Below are 13972 nucleotides of genomic sequence, written 5' to 3' on the forward strand. Positions count from 1 at the left end.
TGTGCAGACCAGCTAACAGAAATTTCTGTTGTTTATAAGTAAGACATCTGGCTAGAGTCCATGTGAAGGTTTGTTAAATTCTCACAATGGCCTTTTGGGTAACCTCACTTGTTAGCCTTATTGTACAGACCAGGAAACTGAGGCACAGAGAGATTAGGTAACGGGAGGTCACACAGTAAGAAATGGCAGAGTTCTGTGGGGTCTGTGGGCTTCAGAGCCTGGGCTCTTAATCACTTCGAGCTTATGGTAGGCTGAGTAACAGCCACCTGAAGATGTTCATGCTCTCATCCCCAGAACCTGTGAATATGTTACTTTCCATGGCAAAAGGGAATTTGCAGGCACAACTAAGAATCTTGAGATGAAGAGATTATTTTACATTATCTGGGTGTCCACATTGTAATCACCTGGGTCTTTATACAAAGGAAAGAAGGTGTAAGGGCAGAAGCGAGATCAGAGAGAAGAGAAAATGCAACACTACCAGCTTTGAGGGTGGGAAGGGGCAGCAAGCTAAAGAATGTAGGCAGCTCTAGAGGCCGGCAAAAGCAGGGAGCCTAGAGCCTCCAGAAAAGACCACCCTGGCATCACCTTGACTTTGGCCCAGTGAGATTGATTTGGTGTTTCTGATCTCTAAAACTACAAGATAATACATTTTTGTTGATTTAAATCATGTTTGTGGTAATTTGTTCCATCGGCAATAGGAAAACTATACAGGGCTATAAAAATCCTTACACCCTTTGTAATTCTTGTTGAAGGGAACACTGCACAGAGCCCAGCCCTGCATCTCTCTGGCCTGGCACAGAGTCTACCTAAGGGCTGCTGCCCAATATATCTGTGTTGAATATAAGGACAATTGAGCTCAGGAAGCCCTGTGGGTCACACACATAGAGGCTGGCCCAGACCTAAGCCTGAAGTTGACCAAGTCACCCCTATAGCCTTTCCCCCAGAGCCATGCTCTCAGGAGCTTACCACTCCCATGGCGAGGGAAGGCCAACATTGGATAAGTGAGCTACAGACGGATCCAGAGCAGGAGTTTGCTTCTAGCAAGAGGCCTCTGCTCCCTGCAGATCCCAGCACAGCCCACCATTGGTCACCCTCCTCCTGAATGCTGTTAGCACCTCCCAAGACCAAGAAATCAGTCCTGGGGGTTTCCTGTGGGTGCCCAGTCCCGGTTCACCTCATCTAACAGCACAGAGGGCAGAGGGCTGGGGCTCAATTCCAGGCTGGAGAGGCGTGCTGCATTTCCTGGCTGGTGTGCCTGTGGGCCCATCCCTCACTCAAGCCCTCCAGGTAAGAGACAGGCACCCAAGAGGTGACCTTGGTTTGTGACCTTTACCCCTTTCTATGCCCTTTCCATGGGACACAGTTGTGAGGGGAGGGGGGTCAGCTAACATGATATACATCTCCTATAGTCCCATTGCTTTTTTTTTTTTAAATATATTCTTTATTATTATTATTATATATATAGTTTTTTTGCAGGTTTTGGCTAGGGCTGGGTTTGAACCCGTCACCTCTGGCATATGGGGCTGGCGCCCTACTCCTTTGAGCCACAGGCACTGCCCAGTCCCATTGCTTTTGTCTTATTTCTGGGAAAGTATGTGTTAAAAAGTCCAGGGTGGCCCTTCCACCAGTTCTCTCCTACCCAGAAGCTCCAACGCCTGTGCCCTGAAAAACTATTCATCATTTGAAACTAAGCTGGTTAAAGGCAACATGGTATAGCGGATTGCACCTTGGAATGGGAGGACTGGTGAAATCTGAATCAAAACCGTCATTTAGTGAACAGTATTATACCAACATTGATATCTGAGTTTTGACAAATGTAGCCTGGTCACCTAAGATCTTAATGTTTAGGGAAGTTGGAGGAAGAGTATATATGGAAATCCTCTGTACCATCTCGGCAAATTGTTTATAAGCCTAAAATTATTCCAAAATAGAAAGTTTAAAAAAAAAAAAAACAACACAGGCTTAGGAATCACCTCAAATGGCTGGGGGAGTTGTCTGTGCCGTGTCTACCTATACCATCCTTTTCTTTTCCTTGTTGTAATTTAGATCATCTCAAGCTGTGATCTTTCCCCTAAGACCAGAAGCCCCTGACGGCAGGGGCCATGTCTTTTGCACTATCTGCACCTGTTACAGAGAACATGCCCATTGCTATTCTAAACACCGTACACACTTGCATGGTGAATTCCTTTAATCCTCATAGCACCCGAGAAGCAAGTGCTATCGCTGTCTTCTTGTCACAGATAAGCAAACAGAAGCTTGAAGAGGGGTATTCACTCCATAAAAGTCACAAGTGACAGGCCTGGGGCCAGGAGGAACACCTCCGGCAGTCTAGCTTCAGAATGTATACCCTAAACCCTCTGCCCTGGGAAGCCACAGGGCCTGGGGCCTGACCAGACCTCTGGCATCAGGTTAGTACCCCAGCTCTACCCCTCACCAGCTGTGTGACCCTGGACAAGTTACTTAGCCTCTCTGAGCTCAGTTCCCTCCTCTATGACCTGGAGAAAAGAATCATAAATACTTCACAAGAAGTAACAGAGAGGAAACAGGTAAAGTTTTAGCACAGTGCCTGATGTGTCATAACCACATGACTCTGGGAAATGGTAAGCAGGAAGATGATACGGGAGTATGATGAAGTTGATATAATGCTTGATGACCGAACAGCACCGGAGGATAAGGGAGCTACTCCAGTTTCTGGCAGAGTCCATACATGATAAAGTGGGTGTTGGCCCAAGAGCAGAGGGCAGCAGTGGGTAGGAAACCATTGGTCTGGAACCTGGAGGAGAGTGAGGGAGGAAGCCAGTGGCAAGGTAACATGGCCAGAAGAGAGTAGGGTAGAGAAAAAGCTCTGCCCCCAGGCCTGCCACTGACTCTTCTGACTCTTTGAGAAGGAGGGCGTTTTCCACCATCACCTCCTCTGCTGCTCCAAGCCTGGGAAAAATGGAACACATCAGGCAGAGGTCCTGGACAGCCCTGCTTCTCCCTGGGGTAAAAAGGGCTTGGTCTGTTGTTCCACAATTAGAAGTAGGATCGTGTCCTACTTCTAGCAGGAGGCTTTTGTTTGGCAGGAGGAGGAAGAGCTGGGGGATGCCAGAGAGGAGCCCCTCCCCAATGCCATATGCTTGGTGTCCCCCTCCCCAACATGCCTGCAGAGCTCAGGTGGGCGTGGAGGCTGCAGGAGCCCTCGCCACCCACCAAGTGAGGTTTCAGAGGCCTGGCACCACTGGGAGAGGTGGCAGCTGTCAGCACCGGGGAGAAAGGCATTCCAAGGCACAAGAATAGCCCGACCACAAGACAGGAAGGCGCTGTCTTCAAGACCACATGTTGGGAAGCCTTGAGATTTCCTGGAACTGCTGGGAGCAGAGGCCATTTTCCAGGTACATTGATATCCCCCAGGGAGTCCCGAAGCCTTGTGTGTGGGGTGGGCACCCTCAGGAATGGGGTCCATGTCTGTGCTGTTTATTTGATGTTAAAGACACTCCCAAGCTGAGGCTGGTGACAAACAGTGCTACCCATGAGACCACCCATCAGAAGATCATCTGTGCTTTCATTGCTTATGTGAGACCCTGGGCCACAAGAAAGTGTTGGCACAGACACTTCCCACTGGGGTGGTTCCCACTGTGAGTATGGAGACTCATGGAATCTTCAGATCCACCCCTGCTCATAGGTTGTTTGCTTGTTGGGTAACAATTGAATGCCTTTGTGTCAGGCCCCGTCTGGGACTGAGCATAGGACAGCAACAGGATGAGGCCCCTGCTCTTGCAACTAATTCCCGTCTAGAAGGGAGAAAAAAAGATGCTGAACAAGGACACTGAGAAAGACGACTGACCCTTTCAGACAGTGGTAGTGACAAGGTCAATGAGCAGGGTCATGGGATGGCAGCTGCTTCAGGTGTGGTCAGGAGGCTCCACCTGTGGGAGGAGGTGACACCTGAGTAATGCCTCAGAGGGAGAAGCAGCCAGCTGCCGGAGGTCTGGTGGAGAGTGTTGTCAGCACAGAAAACAGCCCATTGCAGGAGGAGAGGGCCAGGGTGGGTGTGGGCAGGGGATGGGGCTGGTAGAGCGCAGTGGCCAGGATGTGGAGATGCAGCTTTAGAAGTTGAGGTAGGGTGGGGGAATCCTGGACTCGCTTCTAAGTGGGGTGGGAAGTCACCAAAGAGCTGGAAGCAGAGGCATGGCTGATGTGACTTGGGTTTCCAGAAGCCCACTCTGGCAGTGGGAGGACAATTGGTTTCAGGGGACAGTTCGAGGAAGCAGAGAGATGCCCGAGGATGTCAGCTCTTGCTAGGGCAGAGAACAGGATGTGCTCTAGGAGCTGCTGGTGGCATCAGTGGAAAAGGGCACAGAAAGAGAGGAATTAAGTGTCAGGGCATGGGCGGCTGGATGGATGGCAATGCACGTCAGCTGCTGTGGGACAAGCAGGTCTGTGGGTGGGTGTCGGTATCAAGCTGGCGACACGTTCCCCGGGAAGCTGCGGTCAGCTGGACCCAACTCGAGTTTGCCCAGAGAGTTGAGGGAGGTGTTTCAGGTCTGAGGACCTGCGACAGCAGTAAGGGGACGTTGTTGAGGAATCAAATTTCAATTCAAACACAAGGGTTCCCTTTGTATATCAGGATCCAAGTCTAACCCAGATGATAGGCCACACACACCTGCTACTGACACACGCTGGAGCAGGAGCGCCTACCTGGGTCTGCTTCCTACTGCCAGGGCCATTCTCTAGTCTCTATCACTCTTCCTCCCATTCTTTAAAGGTGGTGCCTCCCAGGGTTTTGTAATCACCTTGTGTTCTTCTTCCAGATCTTCCGCTGTTAGAAACTTCCTGACTTCTGACTTCACCTGTCAGCTCGTGCTCTGGGGTAGTAGGATATCCAGACTAAGAAGCATCCTAAAGCTTACAGAGTCCATTCCTTCACTTACAGATGGAGAAAGTGAGAGTCAGAGAAGCTAAGTGACTCGGCTGACAGTGCTCAGTTTGTGTCAAAACTGGGACACAAATCTGTCGTGACTGACTCCAGATCCGTGTGTTCTCCCAAGCGGGCTGCATTCTCTTCTTCTCTTCCACTATACAGATGGAGAAACTGAGGCTCAGTAAGTTGTACTTGCCCAGATTTGCTTAGTGTATTAGTGGTAGAGCTTGGACAAAACTCAATTTCAAGCAGCCACTTTTTCATGACAATGACCACACCCTATTTGTTGGCAGCCACGGGCTGTAGGTAGCTGCCCAACTTAAAACCACTGGCCCACGGAATTCCGAGTCGGACTCCCTCATGCCTTGTTTACTACACAATGGCAGACTCTACAATGGAGAGAGGCCCTGTCCAGCTGCGAGGCCCCAGGAAATCTTGGAATTCCTGGGCCTCATCTGCATCCACACTTGACCACACTTGGCTCTGAGGTTTTCAGGCCCAGGATCACCAACCTGTTCAATCGTGGCTGGCCTGAGCAGTGTGTCTCTGCATTGATGCTGCCTTCTGGGTTGCGGGTAACCCAGGACCCACCTGATCCTCTACTGCCTGGTGCCAGGTCCAGGCAGACCTGCACTTCCAAAAAGACTGCCCCGGGTGGGGGGCTTAGTCAAATTCCCTCCCCTGTCTCTACCTGGATGTTGATGCCTCCACCCACCTGCCGAGTCTCCAGCTGATGCCCTCTGGAGCCTTGTCTTAGTTACCTTGGGCTGCCATAGCAATATAACTAAGACTGGTGGCTTAAACAATGGGAATTTTATTTCTCATGGTTCTGAAGGCGGAAAGTCTAATCTCCAGGCACCAGCACATTTGCTCCCTGGTGAGGGCTCTCTTCCTGGCCTGCAGACAGCCATTCTGTCACTACGTTCTCACGTAGAGGAGGAGAGATGAGCTCCCTGGTGTCTCCTTTTGTAAGTAAAGACACTAATCACATGGGTCAGGCTCCACCCTTGTCACTCATTTAACCTTAATGACTTCCTCACTCTGATATAGTTACACTGCGGGATTTGGGCTTCAGCATGTGGATTTGGGGAGGACACAGTTCAGTCCATAGCAGCCCTCAACCTCAGTGTGGCCTAATCCATCCTTCCTGCCCCCAGATGACTTCTTCTCATTTTCCTCCTCCTCACTTTTCTGTCCTCTTGGCAGCAGTTCTGCGCTCTAAGTCTTTCAGTGGGGGCTTCTCCCTCACTCCCCGTGCCCCACCTGTCACCCGCTGCCAGAACAGTCTTCCTAAAATACCAATTGCATCCTGTCCCTTCTCTGGTCTCTGCCATTCATGCACAAACACCTTCAGTGGCTCTATACTGCCAAGCATGACATTTATACCTCTCACCCTGATGTCTGAGACCGTCCCACAGAATGCCCCAAGCCTGTCTCTCCAGTTACCCCTGTCCTCTAGTTAAGGTGTTATGCTCGCCCGCCCCTCTGTCTTGCTATCAGTTCTCTCTTCCTACAGTGTCTACCACCTCCCATCTAGGATTTCTGTCTTCCCAAGTGAAGTTCAAGTTTAACATCCTCCAAGATGCCTTCCCTGACCACTCCAGCTGCAGGAGGCGTCTCCATCATTGACCTCTTCTGTTCCTTGCATTGGTCGTTGACATCTTTGATAACAAATGAGAGAAATTAAGCCCACATTCATGTGAGCACCTAAAGGGAATTAATTGGTTCGTGTAACTGGAAAGTACAAACTTGAAACAGGTCCCAGAAACAAAGAGGCCCAGACTCTCTTGCCTTTCCTCATTCAACCCTTCATCTCTCTATGGGTTGCCCTCACCCCTACTACAGATGGAGCTCCCCCAGACAGTGGGGGTTGGGGGGCAAAGACCATGGTCATGATTGGCTGCAGGCTTATGCCATCCCTCTGAGTTAGCCCCCCATGTGAAAGAGAGTGGACCTTTGTGGTCCTCGGGGAGGATTCTGATTGGCCAAGTTTACACCATGTGCTAACCCAGAATTAGGCCAGGATGAGAGGGAACTGTGATGAGTCAGCAAGGGTCGCATGACCACCAGATGGATCAGAAGCACAGAATACTGTGATCAGCACCTGGGCAGCAATGGGGCAGGGGTGGGGCAGCAAAGAAAAGAGCGTGTGGCAGACAAAAACCAAGTGCCCGTGAAGCCACCTGTCCTTATGATGCATATTTCTGTACTTGTAATTCTCTTTGCGTGTGTCTATGTGCAGCTGACACCTGGACTTGAACTCCTTTGAAACAAGGGACTATGTCTTATTTATCTCTATAGCCCTGCCCCAGCTCAGGGTCTGACCACAGTGCTCTTTGTCTGCTGTTAGCTGTGCACAGAGGCATGTTCTCCCTGCTGTCATTGACTTTCTAGGTTATCCTCAGAGGGTGCAGAGGAGATGAGGCAGGAGGAACTGTGTCCATCAAATGGTGCCACGTCATTCCCTAGGAGTTCTGAGATGCCTTTTTAGGGGCCCCACTGGGAAGAGCAGCAAATCTCCAGGGCTCTGTATTGTCCCACCCGTGCTTATCTGTTCCACATAAATTGAGATTTCTTATAGAAAATAATTTGAAGAAAGTGTTCATTGCCTTTTAAAAGCTTTGAAAACTACTGTGCTAGACCATTGGTTCCTTGAGCTGCTCTTTATTGAAAGATTCCATGGTCAAATGAGTTTGGGAAACTTTGCTCACTTCTTGGAGATAAACAAGACACATTAGAATAGAAATGCTCTGACAAGTCCTGCAACAGAGACTATCTTCTTGGATTTGTTTAACTCCCAAGGTGATTTCTTCACAAACCTTTCATCTAGTAAGTACCAATTAATACTCTGCAGAACCAGTGCTGCATGAAACCAAAATTAGGGATTCCTGGGCGACCCTGCTGGCCCTGCTGTTGTTGGATTCATGTGAGAAGTGGCTGAAGGACCCAAGGATGAGAATCTTAGAAGAAACCCATGATCATGGTCTCCAAATCTCTGAAAGGCAGTCATTGGAGAAGGTGGCTGTTTTGTACAACAGGCCCTGAAATGAAGCCGCCTTGAACATCTGAGCCCTCATAACTACCTGGTGATGGAATGAATTGGGTCACTTTTTCTTTACATCATCTTAGCAGAAAATGTCTAAAAATCTTTCAAAGGTGTGCATTCTTTGTCCCCAGCAATTTCTTAAACTTTATCTGAAGGAAACACTGACAAACACACAGAAAGAACGGAGAGGGACGTTTAACAGGTGTTTCTTCTTATTCTGAAGCTTGGGAACCATCGTGATCTCCAGCATTAGGGACTGGTGAGCAAAACTGTCACACATCCAGGCCATGGAGGCGAGTGGCCACTAAACACAAGGGGACATAGCGAGGGAGGTACAGCGTGCAGATGGGGCGAGACGCAGGTTACAGAATAGAATGTGGAGTTTGTAAGTGCAGCACAATTCCATTTTTGTTAAAATAATACCTACGTTCATGCTGGGACCACTTTGTAACTTCTAATCTGTTGCAAGCTGATACTTTAATGAAACATAATAAAAAACATGGTGCCAATGTCAGATTGCCATCGAAGTTTCTAAATATTTACTCTCTTTTTCCATACTTTTCTCTTCGTGGAGCAGGAACGAACAGCTTGCAGACCACAGTTTGAATTGCACTATTTTATATCTCACATAAAAGTCTGGGAGGAAAATGCAATATTATGTCAAGAGTAATTTTCTCTAAATGGTGTGAGAGGGGTGATAATTCTTTTTCTTTTTTCTTATCATATTTCAACTTTTCTACAACAAAGATACATTTCTTGCATAGTAAAGAGAGAGCAGCAAGTGTCCAAGGTGAGCCGATGAGCATTTATTGAATGAGGTCGTACAGGCTAAGGAGATGGGAGCAGATGGCCGGGGCACCTTGCGATCACCAGCTGTGACTCATGTAGGGAGAGACATTGGTCAGCAGCTTCCTGTGGGCAGAGGCAGGCCTGGGGACTGTGGTTCTCTTGGAAGTCTGGGCCAACATCTTTTCTCCCATCCCTCCCTGGCAGCCCCATGCTTTATCCACATCCCTGGGCTTTGCACTCTGGCCGTCCTCTCCTGGCCAGTGCAGCCTTGCCTGTGGAAACGCCATAAAGCTTTAAAAAAGCCTTGCCCGTGGAAAACCATAAAGCGGTGTGTCACCTGCAAAGTGCAGCCCCATGGAGCCAGTGTCACGCCACCAGACATCACGATAGCACATCCTAAGCAGAAGCTGAGCCAAGGACAAGGCATCCTGAGCCCAGGCCCCTGCCAAGGCCCCCGGGCAATGTCTGCCGGCTCCTCAGCTCTGTCTGGGGAGTTTTCCCAGGGACCTCCACCCAGCCAGGCCCGCCAGGCAGAGGAGGAGGGAGAGGCCAGAGGCCCAGAGCAGTTGTGGTTAGCGTGAGGGAGGGGGGCAGAAAAACTCCTTCCCCCATTCCTGTGGGGTGGACACAGGGCTGTCCCCTAGGAGAAGAGCCTGCTTTGTTGTTCTTGTTTCCTAAGGAGAAGAAAGGGCAAGGATGAGTTTTCCAGACGCCAACAGGGGAAGAATGTAAACCCTTGCTGGGATGACAAGCTCTCCATGTCTCCACGGAGACACAAGCTGAGTAGATGCCTGAGGCCAGGGGATCTCGGTAGACAAAGCCAGTTGCTCAGATCCTCAATTCTGGGCCCGAGAGGGAGGGTGGGGTGACTTTAGGTAACCGTGATCTCTGTGTCTCCTAGGACTGGGCAGACAATGGTCCTGAAGGTACAGATCTAAGCATTGAGACTTCTAGAGTTTTGCACCAACCCATTGATACAATGTTAGTACTGTCCCTGCTTTACAAAGGAGGAGACAGACTCAGACCAAGGAAGTGACTAGATTGCCCAAGGACACAGAGCTGGGAGTGGCACAGCCTGGTCTCAAACTTGTCCAGGCTGACTCTAAAACACTACGTTGTCTCTGCCAAGACATCCTGTCACCTCAGATGGGGAAGCAGGTGAAGAGAAGATGGCTCCTGGTGTGCATGACAGCCCTTCCCAGAGGGCCTGGCCCCATCCAGGGCCCTGACACCTGGCCCGGGGACTGTGTGCCATCCCTGTTGAAAGATGCCATGAAGCCTATCATTGACAATGTGCTCATTGCAATAATTAGGAAACTTCTGCCCCAGACAAATTAGCACATGAAGAGGGGAGCTATGGGAAATGAAAATTCTTCAAGGCCCAAAGGAATAAATGTCTAATGAAAATTCACACATGGTGTCTCCTTTCCCTGTGGGCTTCTCCCTGGGGTTTTTCAAATTGTCCTCTCCCCTCTCAGATCCAGTCCAGACCCCAATGGCTCCCCTTGGGTTAGATTTTCACCTGAGTTCTGAGCCCCATTAGCTGTGTGATATTGGAGAGTCACCTACCCTTTCTGAGCCTCAAGAGCTGAGGGAGGGCAGCCTAGAAAGTGATGCAGAGCCCCCCAGTATCATCCTCATCTGCTAGGGCATGTGACAACGGCTGGCCTTTGTGCCCCATCCCAGCCCTAATGCATGTGCCTCTCTGGAGGGTGGTACCTGGGAATCTGCTTTTTGAATAGGTTCCCCAGGTGATTCCAACAGGCACTAGAGTTTGAGAATCACTAGCATAGAGGAGGTCTAAGGTCAGTGTCAGGTTCTGCACATGACAGTAAGGTTGGTGGGCATTATTTGTCTCTCTGTCTGCCTTCCCTTCCCTCCCCTCCCTAAATTCCCTGTGCCAAGAAGAAGCAGTGATGGGGGACCTGTGTGTATGGAGCTAGGGCTGGACCAGCCACTGCAGCAGATAGCAGGGGGAGAAAGGTTTGGAGGCCGGGTGGGACCATTGCTTCAGCCCACATTGGTGCCCTGGTCTCTTCCAGATTCCTACCCTACGCCACAGCCCAGGCTGCAGAGGGCTGGCCATAGGCCCAGTTTGCTCTCCCACACGTAGCCTTGATAAACCAACCAGGTCTTTGAAATGACATAGGAAACAAGGGTCAGATGTGGGACTGGGAACCAGATGAGAGGTGAGAAGATAAGGCTGGGCCAGCCTACCCGTCTCAAGCTTAAGGAGGAAAGAGGAATTCTAGAATTCTAGAATTCTTTCTGGGCTACTAGACTGACCTAGAATTCAGGTGAAATTCCTGGAGAGGCATCAGCAGCAATGGTCAAGTGAACAAGGCTTCTTCTAAAACAAGACAGGTAGTGCCATCTCATCTTTGTAAATATGCGTGTTTCAATGAGTATGTGTGTGTTTATCAACATCCAAATCTGTGTACACCAGATTTAGGCCAAACTGTAAGTAAGGGCACAGTCCCCCATAAAAATGCTCTCACTTCAGACCCCAGCCACAAATTTGGGAGTTCCTGGGCCTACCTTTACTTCATACCAGCTGGCTACAAACTCAGAGGTACTCATACTCAGGGTCAATAATTCCATGGAAAGACTCATGGACTCAGTAAAGTAACATAATGACCATCACAGTGGCATTATAGCAAGAGGACACAAATCAGAAGAGATGCCTATGGTGAGGTCTGGGAAGGTTCTGCTGATCTCAGGAACACTTGGCCCTCCTGGCACAAACACATGACATTATACAATGAGAATCTCCATCCAGGAAGCCTCACCAGAGCCTCAGTGTCCAGAGTTTTTATTGTGGCTTCACTACACAGTCATGACTGTGAGTCACTGACCTGTAGTCTCTTTCCTTCCCCAGAGGTTGGGCTGACATCGCATGGTTCAAAGCCCTAGTCCTCCAGTCACATGGTGGGTCTTCCTAGTATAGCTGGCCCCCATCCTGAGTAATCCTGTTAGCCCAAAATATGCAGGGCATCACTGTGAGTCACTGTGTTAGCATGAACTATCAGGTGTGGTCTGAGGGACCGCCACAAATAGCAAAGACATTCCTATCACTGGAAGGTTCCAAGGAACTGGAGACAAGATTGGCCAAATTCTTTATTACTCAATATGCACGAGACATAGAAAAAGGCAGGGGGAGAGGCTGCATCTTCACGGAGAAGTTTTCCTGCTATCTGCTGAATCTTGAGCTTTCACAGAGTATGAAGATTCAGGCCTGAGGCCAGTCCCCACCCCATTCCCACTTGGGGCCTCCCCATGGTCTAAGTCCCCAAGGGCCTCTTTCCTGAGGACAGACTTTCAGTTTAATTTCTAAAAACCCTCCTGAGGACTCCTCCTTTCCCACTTTTCATTCATGAGGTGGTTGACATTGGATAACATTTTTATCACTAATAAATATGGGATCCTTGGAGACCTAGCTTTCAGTTCAGTTTTTCTTGACAGATAAGACTTCCTCCCCAGGAGAATTTTAGCAGATGGTAATCGGTGGAACAGCCACCTGCTAAATGCTGCAACTTTTCCCAACACCACCACATAGAAACATCTAGTAAGCACCCAGGTTTCTGGGCCCCCATGTCCTCACCCCTGCTTGGCAGTCCAGAGGGCAGCAGCATCCAGTTCTGCTTTGCTTGGGAAAACAGCTTCCTTTACAAATATCTGGACTGTGAGCTTCTCTCACCACTTAGCCTCAGCTTGTGCCTGGAAATGAAGCTGTAAGGGACCCAGGTCTGGGCTGGAGGCCAGGGAGCACACTCCCAACCCAGCAGGGCTGCTAGTCTAAGGTGACCAGACGTCCCGCTTTTGGCAGAACAGTCCCAATTTTTAACAATTTGTCCCACGTCTTGTGGCGTTTTAAAAAAGTCCCGATTTTTGGAAAGCATCCACAAGGTAGGGAACACAGGAGAACAGGAAGGGAATATATGGTTTTCGGCTGCCATGTGACTATTTCACCAGGATATGAGTTTTATATTATTTTTGTTAATTTTATAATGTTAAACTTTAATAATAACAATTGTTGAGAACTGATTATCGAGAAAGTTTGCATTGTTGTCAGGTCCTGCCCTCCCAGACACCCCCACCCCATCAATGTTGTTCTGCTTTACCAAAGTTAAAATCTGGTCACCTTATGCTAGTCATCTGGAACCCTGAGGAGGGCAGTGTTTCTGAATAGTAAGGCTATGACTGCCTGCCACTCTGAGATCCAGGGCCCCTCTCCATGGCACCTCCATAAAAGGGTCTTTGCCCCACACACCCACACCTCCCTGCCCAGATCCTCCCTCCAGCAGCCTCATGGCCCTCCCTGCAGCATGGAGGCCAGAAAAGCAGATGAGCTGGGAGGAAGGGTCTGGCAAGATGAGACCAGCATGGGTCCCCAGAGAGGAGTGCCAGGTGTGACCTGACAGAGCTGTGTCTCAGCACCTCCCCTGAGGCACCCCCCCTGAGGCCCCACAAGCAAGAGGCAGAGCAGTTCAAGGCTGCTAAGAAGCACACTTCATTCACTCATCAATTACTGAATTCCTACTCAGTGCCAGCTCTGAGTTAAGACCTGAGGTGCTGCTGAGCAAAAATGAACACAGCCCCTCCTTCCTAGGCCCTCCCTTCCTAGTAGGGGGAGGGGAGAAGTCCTACTGGTGGGTGTGAATTATGAACTAAGAGAAGTGCTGAGAAGAAGAACAAGATTCTGTGAAGCCCGAGGCAAAGAACTGGATAGGGAGGTCTGGGAAGACTTCCTGAAGGAGGTGACGCTTGACCTCTGTTTTGTCATGTGAGTAGGAGTTAACTGAGGGAAGAGAAAAAAGAGCGAGGACACTGGTTTGAAGGGCAGGGGGCTTTGGGGGAAATGAATGAAATCTAGGTCAGTGGAAGGACAGAGAGTCGGGGAGAGGTTCACGGGGATGGGCTGGAAAACCATGGAGGATGGATGGGGAGGCAGAACAGATGGGGCCTTGCAGAGTGTGCTGAGGATCTGGGCTCAACTCATCGAGCCTTTTCCTGGATCTGTGTGCCGAACAACCAGCATGTCTAACTAGCATCTGCCTCCTACTGGAGGGTTTTGACATCCGTATAAATGTATTCATTTCATTTATTCTTAGCTATCATTTTGGTATTTTAAAGAAATGTTAAATAATTTATCCAAGTGATGGGAGTTGTTTTAAAAATAGAAAAATGTATCCACAATCATTTTTTAAAAATCCTGTCATCCGGCTCAGCGCCTG

This window comes from Otolemur garnettii, unplaced genomic scaffold (assembly GCF_000181295.1).
Source record: "Otolemur garnettii isolate 467f Iridium unplaced genomic scaffold, OtoGar3 scaffold00001, whole genome shotgun sequence".
Taxonomy (NCBI): Eukaryota; Metazoa; Chordata; class Mammalia; order Primates; family Galagidae; genus Otolemur; species Otolemur garnettii.